The following is an 8,052-nucleotide window of genomic DNA, read 5'->3' as shown; positions in this document are numbered from 1 at the left end:
ATAGGAGGGGGCGAGTTGCTCTGGCTCTCCTTGTTCCAGTGACAGAGTCCGGTCCTTCAAATATTGATTAAAATATCACTTCCTTGTCTCATCTATCTATCCTGCCTCAGGACTAGGTGAGATTTCAGTGGAGAACGAGGACCAACGCATGCAGGAGCTCAGGATACATGCTAAGAAGTCCGACCTTGACATCTGGGGCAGAAGAAATGTGTGTGTGATGTGGTGGACACATTGGTTGGGTGAGTGTTCTCGGGGTCAGGCACACATAGGAACTAGACAAATAGTTCCTGCATGAGGAGACACCTAGAGGCTGTGGAAGTTCCAGGTGAAAGGGGACTTGGCTGAAGCTGAACAGATGACTGTCTTTCAGGATGATAAGGTTTATCTCACCATTTCTGTGGGTCAGGAATTGGAACACAGTTTTGTTGGGTCCATTAGCCCAGAGTCTCTCACAAGGAAGCAATTATAGTGTCATCCAGGGTTAGAAGGCTTAACTGGGAGAAGATCCACTTTCAAACTCACTCATGTATCTGTTGGCAGGCAGGCCTCAGGCCTTGCCACGGATGCCTCCCCATGGGCTGCTCTCAGTATGGCACCTGTCTTCCCCCCACAGTGAAAGGTGAGAGAAAGAAAGAGAAAGATGGAAGCCAGTCTTCTTTTGGATGCTAATCTTGGAAGTGACAGACCATCGCTTTTGCCCTATTCTGTTTGTTAGGAGTACATTAGTAGGTGTAGCTGACTCCCAAGGAAAGAGGAGTGAATGCCAGGAGTGGGAACCCTGGGAGCTATATTAGAAGCTGCCTGTGACAAACCCCAAGAGGAAAGGAATGGGGATGCTGGGAGAGCAAGAGAGAACTGGAAATGCTGTGTCACTGCAATATTTAGAAAGAGTAAAAAAGGCAGAAAGAATTAGAGTAGGAGGCAAAGGCAACTTAAAGAACTGGTGAGGGCTGGCAGAGTGGCTCAAGCGAGGCCCTGAGTTCAAACTCCAGTACCATCACCAAAAAAAAAGAAAAAAAAGAACTGGTGAGGCCTGGAACCAGTGCCCCACACCTAAAATCCTAGCTACTTGGGAGGCTGAGATCAGTAGAATTGCTGTACCAAGCCAGCCCACGAAAATAGTTCATGAGACTCCATCTCCAAAATAAACAGACCAAAATGAACTGGAGGAGTGGCTCAAGCAGTTTAGTGCCTGTCTAGCAAGCGTGAGGCCCTGAGTTCAAACCCCAGTCCCACCAAAAATAAAAACAAACAAAAAATCTGGTGTAATAGCTTTGCCTTCAATTTTCTTTTGTTTTTATCTGTCAGGCAGATTCCTTATGGGAAAAATTGTATAACTTAAGACTAAAAATATATATATAGTGAAAGTTCAGGGATCCACCCTATAGCAAGAAATTTAACACATTTTCCTTTTTTTTTCTTTTTATGATACTGGAGTTTGAACACACAGCCTATACTTTGGCCACTCCACCAGCCCTTTTTTGTTATGGTTTTTTTTTTTTTTTTTCGAGATAGGGTCTCTTGAACTTATTTGCCTGGGCTGGTTTTAACTGAGATTCTTCTGATCTCTGCCTCATGAGTAGCTAGGATTACAGGTGTGAGGCACCGGCATCTGACTCTGTGTGTGTGTGTGTGTGTGTGTGTGTGTGTGTGTGTGTGTGTGTAATTATTATTGTTTTGGTGGTACTAGGGTTTAGAGCTTAGGGCTTCACACATGCTAGGCAGGTCCTCTACCACTTGAGCCACTCCACCAACCCTGTTTTTGTGTTAGGTATTTTTGTGATAGGGTCTCTCAAACTATTTGCCATGATCCTCCTGATCTCTACCTACTGAATATCTAGGATTACAGGTGTGAGCCACTGGCACCCTGCGAAATCAATACATTTTGATGTGAAAAACATGCAGACATGATTTAAAATCAGTAAAACCGGAGAGGTTTAGCTAATAGTTGCCATGAAATACATCATTGGAACAGATGTGAATCATCAATGACATCACGCAGAAGGCAGAGAAAGGAAAGTTAACCCCTGGAACGCCTGTAAGGTCCTGGTTAATACACTGTCATGGAGAAAAATGTGCACCTTTCTACTTCCGTGTGAAGGCTCACAATTGAAGACCCTGGGGAGCCATCTGTGTACATGGAAGAAATAGTTTCTGTACACCCTGAGTCTTGTGCATGTGTTGCTGTGTCTGGCTCTGAGTTACCATAGGGCAGTAGTCCCTGGATGTGCCCTGCCTTTTGCTGTCCCATGGTGTGTAGAACAGCAGCTTTCAGACAGTCACCTGCCCTGAGTGACTCTAGTTTATAAAGCAGGAATTTGTTCCATTTTGATAGGATGACAGGATGACTTGACATTTATCCATCTAATTGGATAGCCACCAGATGTTGGACACACAGAAATATTTTTAAACTTTGCATATATTAATTGTACAAAGTGATTCCATGTGAAGTTTCCATACATGCATATAATGTATGTTGATCAAATTCACCCCCTCTATTATTCTTTTCTTATCCCCTCTGCCACACAAGAACAACAACCACTAGCTGCACAGCACTATTGTGAGGCACTGACTGAGAACTTATTCATGGGCTGGCAGCGTGGCTCAAGTTGTAGAACTCCTGCCTCGCAAGTGTGAATTCAAACCCCGGTACCACTAAATAAATAAATAAACTTATTCATGCTAATAATAATTACAGGGCCGGGGATGTGCCTCAGTGGTAGAGCACTTGATTAGAATGTGCAAGACCTGGGTTAGATCACCTTTATTGAAAAAAAAAAAAAAAAAAAGCTGGGTGCCAGTGGCTCACACCTGTAATCCTAGCTACTCAGGAGGCAGAGATCAGGAGGATCACAATTCAAGGACAGTCAGGGAATAGCTGGAGCAACCCTATCTTGAAAATATCCAACACAAAAAAAAGGGCTGGCTGAGCAGCTCAAGTGGTAGAGTGCCTGCATAGCAAGTGTGAGGCCCTAAGTTCAAACTCTAGTATGGCTGCAAATGTTTTCTGGGTGTGGCAGTCATGCCTGTAATCCTAGTACTCCATAGGTTGAAGCAGGAGGACTGTGAATTTGAAGCCAATCTGGACTATTTTTTGTTTGAGAGGCTGTCTCAAACAAACAAAAAAATAGAACAAAGCAACCAAAGACAGCCAGCTCCCCTCTTTGCTTCCTGATGGCCTTGAGAAGATCAGGATCTTGGCATGCCCTCCTCCATGATGGTCCTGCTTTGTGATGGGCAGTGGAACCCACAGACCATAAACTGAAACTTCCGAAACCACAGCTAGAATGAATCTTTCATCTTTTAGAAAATAAATGAACAAACAAAATTACCACTTGTGAACTTATCGAATTAAACAGGAGCAGATAGACACATGGACTTATCAAAAGCATATCATCAAAACCAGGCTCCTGAGCTTACCGAATATACCAGAGCTGTGGATGATGTAAACCACTCACCTGAAACGTGGGAAAGGAGGACATCTAAGACTTTAACATGCACACTGAGCCATTATCATGACCAGGAGTGGGCCACGGCCCAACTTCTGGCTCTCTGTGCTGGGCTTCGGCTCACATGGCTTTTCCTGCCTGTGAAGCTGCCCACTTCTGTGGCAAGGTTGTTAACCCCTGCCTTAGCCCCTGCACGGCTCTGTATTTGCCTTTGCTCTCCATACGGCCTCTTTAAATCCTGTGGCTGGAGCCGGGTGCCAGTGGCTCACGCCTGTAATCCTGGCTACTCAGGAGGCAGAGGTTAGGAGGATTGTGGTTTGAAGCCAGTCCTGGTAAATAGTTCGAGAAACCCTATCTCAGAAAAACCCTTCACATAAAAGGGCTGGTGGAGTGGTTAAAGGTGTAGGCCCTGAGTTCAAACCCCACTACTGCAAAAAAAAAAAGGATTCCATAGCAATTATACCAATTTACTTTACAGTAATCATTTTAGCACAGATGCTACTTTATCTCTTTGTACTATACACAGTGGACTATGAGAAAAGAAATTTGGAATTAATCCAAGAAGATTCTAAAAGGGTCTTTCCCCAAAATCAAACATTTGATATTGCAAAATACAGAATTCTTAGGGTTCAAAAAAACTTACCTCACAGATCTTGCTGGAATTTTAGTTACATTCTTGTCCCATACAGACTGTCGTTTCTCCCACTCCAAAGTCTTGCAATTTGGTTCAATTTTTCATTTAATGATGTGCGTATTTCTAGTTCTGCTATAACCTACAGAGAACAAGGCAGGGAAAGTAGGTAGCAGATAGTTTAGCTGTTTTACAGACCTGAGCCTGGCAAGGGAAAATAGGAAAATGGCTTTCCAGCTGGACCCCTCCTGCAGGTTCTTACTGCCCTAGAGGCATTTTTCTTGCCCAAATAAGGACAAAAATAATTTTCCAGTCTTAAATGGAGAGCCAAAATTATTCTTGGAATTGCTTCCCTGATCTGTCAGTTTTATTTTTTCCCATGGAGGAGTGGCCAGACCTTCATGGTCACAACTGGAGTTGGAACTTGATCACTCCCACAGACAGCTGGTTTGGAAAAACTCCTTGCAAGGCAATTTCATAAGGGATGAGAAATGCCAGGAACTGGTGCTGAGACGTGAAGCGCTCACCAGACATCTGCCTTGAGTCTCCCTGGTCCTGGGGCTAACAAGATTCAAAGGAATGAGTCATCCTCAGAGACTTCTTGGGAAAGACCAGACAGAGCAATCACATTCCTGAGTGCCTCAGTGTTAGTGTCTAGCTTATATCCCAAGTTTATTATTTCCTTTCTCTTCCTCAGGCTGCTCTAGTCAAGATGGTGGACTTTGGAGCCAGATGCACCCCAGCTTCTTGCAAGCTTTGTCCTTGTCGGCTGTGGGGCCACAGATGAGGACATAGGTTCTCATCAACAAGCCTGGGGTTGTGCTACCTTCCTTGCAATGATGAAGAGGGGATTCAAGAAGGTAGAGAGTATTGGCACAGTCCTGTAAATACAGTCTCTTTCCCCCAATCTGTGTTTTTACCTCCCATGATTTTAATCACCTCTGGTCTGAAGTATCAAATGGAAAATTCCTGAAATAAACAGCCATAGGTTTTCAATCGCAAACTGTCCTGAATAGCATGATAAGATCTTGTGCCATCTCACCCATGACCTGAATCATCCTTTGCCCAGTGTATCCACACTGTATATGCTACCGCCCCTAAAAACTTGGTTGTCTCGGCTATTTGATCAACTATCACAGGATCACAGAGCTTGTGTCTATTGTTTAATGCCATGTCATAATGCCTGTCGCTCAGCACACTTCAGCCCACTGCATTGTATCATCTCACATCATCACAGAAGGCCAAGTACAGAGAATATAATGAGATATTTTGAGAGATGGAGAGACCACATTCACACAAATTTTATTAAAGTGCATTGTGATAATCACTCTATCATATTATTATTATTGCTTATCTCTTACTGTGCCCCATTTGTAAATTAAACTTTATGATAAATATGGGTGCATAGGAAACAAACACAGTGTATGCAGTATATACTTCACACAGTATATACCTCATCCACTGGGATTGTTTTGTGTGTGTGTTGCTAGGAATGGAACCCAGGTCCTTGCACGTGTTAGGCAAGTGCTGTACCTCTGATCTACATCCCTGGTCTCCATTGGGAGATCTTGAAACGTATCTTCTCTCCTGCTGACTACTGTAAGCCTCTGTAAATGTCAGTTTCTTTCATATCATTACCTTCTCAACCCCTTGTCCAATGGCTGAGAGCTCATTCTTCTGGACCTTATGATCTTGATCAGTATTCAATTAGAAAAGAAAGCTCAGGCCTGTAACCCTAGCTACTTGGGAGGCTGAGATAGGGAGGACCGAGATTCAAGGCCAGCCTAGGCAAATAGTTCAACAGATTCCCATCTCCAAAATAACCAGAGCAAAGTGGACTGGAGGTATGGCTTAGGCGGTAGAGCACCTGCTTTGTAAGCATGAAGCCCTGAGTTCAAACCCCAGTCCCACCAAAAAAAAAAAAAATTAGAAAAGAAGCATTAGGGTTAGAGAATCTAAAAAGGGCTTTACCTGTACCTAAATTAGTATTTGAAAAAAATTTTTAAAGCTTGTGCCTTTCCATATGGTAAGATTTTCAAACTCTCAGTAATGTACTTTTCAGTGCTGACAGTCTCATTGTTGGAAAATCTACACCTTTAGGAAAAAGCCCTGGTGGGTTTTATAATCAAATAAAAATTGCAGCTTATATTTAAACATTGCACAGTCTTGTAAAGTAATTTAAATGCTAATGCATTTGTTTTTTTACAAAAGCCACGTTCAAGTTTCTCTTTTCTTTCCACAGAATATATAAAAAGTGCCTCTCCCTGGCACGGCGATCCACACCTATAACCCCAGTACTAAGGAAGCTGAGGAAAGAAGTTTGCAAGTTCAAGGCTAGCCATGGGCTACATAAGGAGACTCTGTCTCAAAAAAAAAAAAAAAAATATATATATATATATATGGCTGGGCACAGTGGCATACACCTGTAATCCCAGTTATTTGGGAGGCAAATATTGGGAGGATTGAGGCCCCATCTCAATAATGGAGCATGGTGGCATTTGCCTGTGGTCCCAGCTACAAGGGTAGGAGGGTCAAAGAGTCTGAGGCTGGCTCTGGCAAAAACTCAAGACCCTTCCTAAAAAATAACTAAAGCAAAAAAGGGCTGGTGGTGTTGCTGAAGTGGTAGAGCACCTGCCTGGCAAGTGTGAGACCCTGAGTTCAAACCTCAGTACTTCCAACAAAAAAAGGTGGGGAATGGTTTTATAATAGGTAGAGAAATTCTCTGAAACGAATAGCTTCCAGATTTTATACAAATGGAAATGCTATTTACACAACAGTATAAATACTATACAAATAATAGTATTCATTTCTATTTTATAAAAACAAGTAGAAAGGCATTTATAAGATACTATTTGTATTTATAAGCTATAAACATATATACATTAGGTAGTAATGAATTACTTTTACTTCACCCCAAACTCTTTTTTTTTGTTTTGTTTTGGAGATAGAGTGTCTCTCTATGTAGCCCAGATCCTCCTGTCTTAGCCTCTTTTTTTTTTCTTTTTTGTGGTATTGGGCTTGAACTCAGGTCCTACACCTTAAGCCAGTCCACCAGCCTTTTTTGTGATGGGTTTTTTCAAGACAGGGTCTCCCAAACTATTTGCCTGCGCTTTGAACCTTGATCTTCCTGATCTCTGCTTCCTGAGTAGCTAGGATTATAGGTGTGATCCAAGGGTGCCCTGTTGAGTATTTTTGATACAGGATTTCACGAACTATTTGCCAGGGGCTGGCCTTGAACCATAATCCTTCTGATCTTTGCCTAGGATGTAGATAGGATTTCAATCATGAGCCACCGGCATCCTGCTTGTTTTCAGGTTTTGGTAGTATAAAAGAACAAGCAGACAAATAGTTCTTGAGACCGTATCTCAAAAAAACCCATCACAAAAGTAAGGCTGGTGGAGTGGTTCAACGTGTAGGCCCTGAGTTTAAACCTCAGTGCAGCAAAAAAGAAAAAAAAAAGCAACCATTGTATCATGCTCACAGGTCTGCAATTCAGGAATTTGAACAGGCCACTGTGGGGACGCCCCAGTGAGGCCTGGGGCTTGGCTACAAGAACTCAAGAGGAAGGATGAATGGACAGCACACATCTCACTGCTGAGCTGAGAACACTAAAACTAACCTGTCCCTTGGTATCATCAGGGGATCGACTGTTTGGACACTCTGCAGATGCTCCAGGCCTTACATGAAGTGACATATGCACATTCTCCCATGTAGTTTATTATTTATGTGTTTGTTTATTTTTGAGGTAGGGTCTTGCTTTTTGCTCTGACTAGCCTGGACCACGATCCTCCTATTTTAGGCTTCCCAGTGTCACTGAGACAGCAGGTATATACTACTATGCCCAGCATTTTTCCATTGAGATAGGGGCTTGCTAACTTTTTGTTCAGGCTGGCCTCTAACCGATATCCTCCTGATCTCAGCATCTTAAGTACATAGGATTATAGGCATATTTATTTGTGTGTGTGTGTGTGT

This window comes from Castor canadensis, chromosome 9, assembly GCF_047511655.1.
Source record: "Castor canadensis chromosome 9, mCasCan1.hap1v2, whole genome shotgun sequence".
Lineage (NCBI taxonomy): Eukaryota > Metazoa > Chordata > Mammalia > Rodentia > Castoridae > Castor > Castor canadensis.
This window is presented reverse-complemented; position numbering follows the sequence as displayed.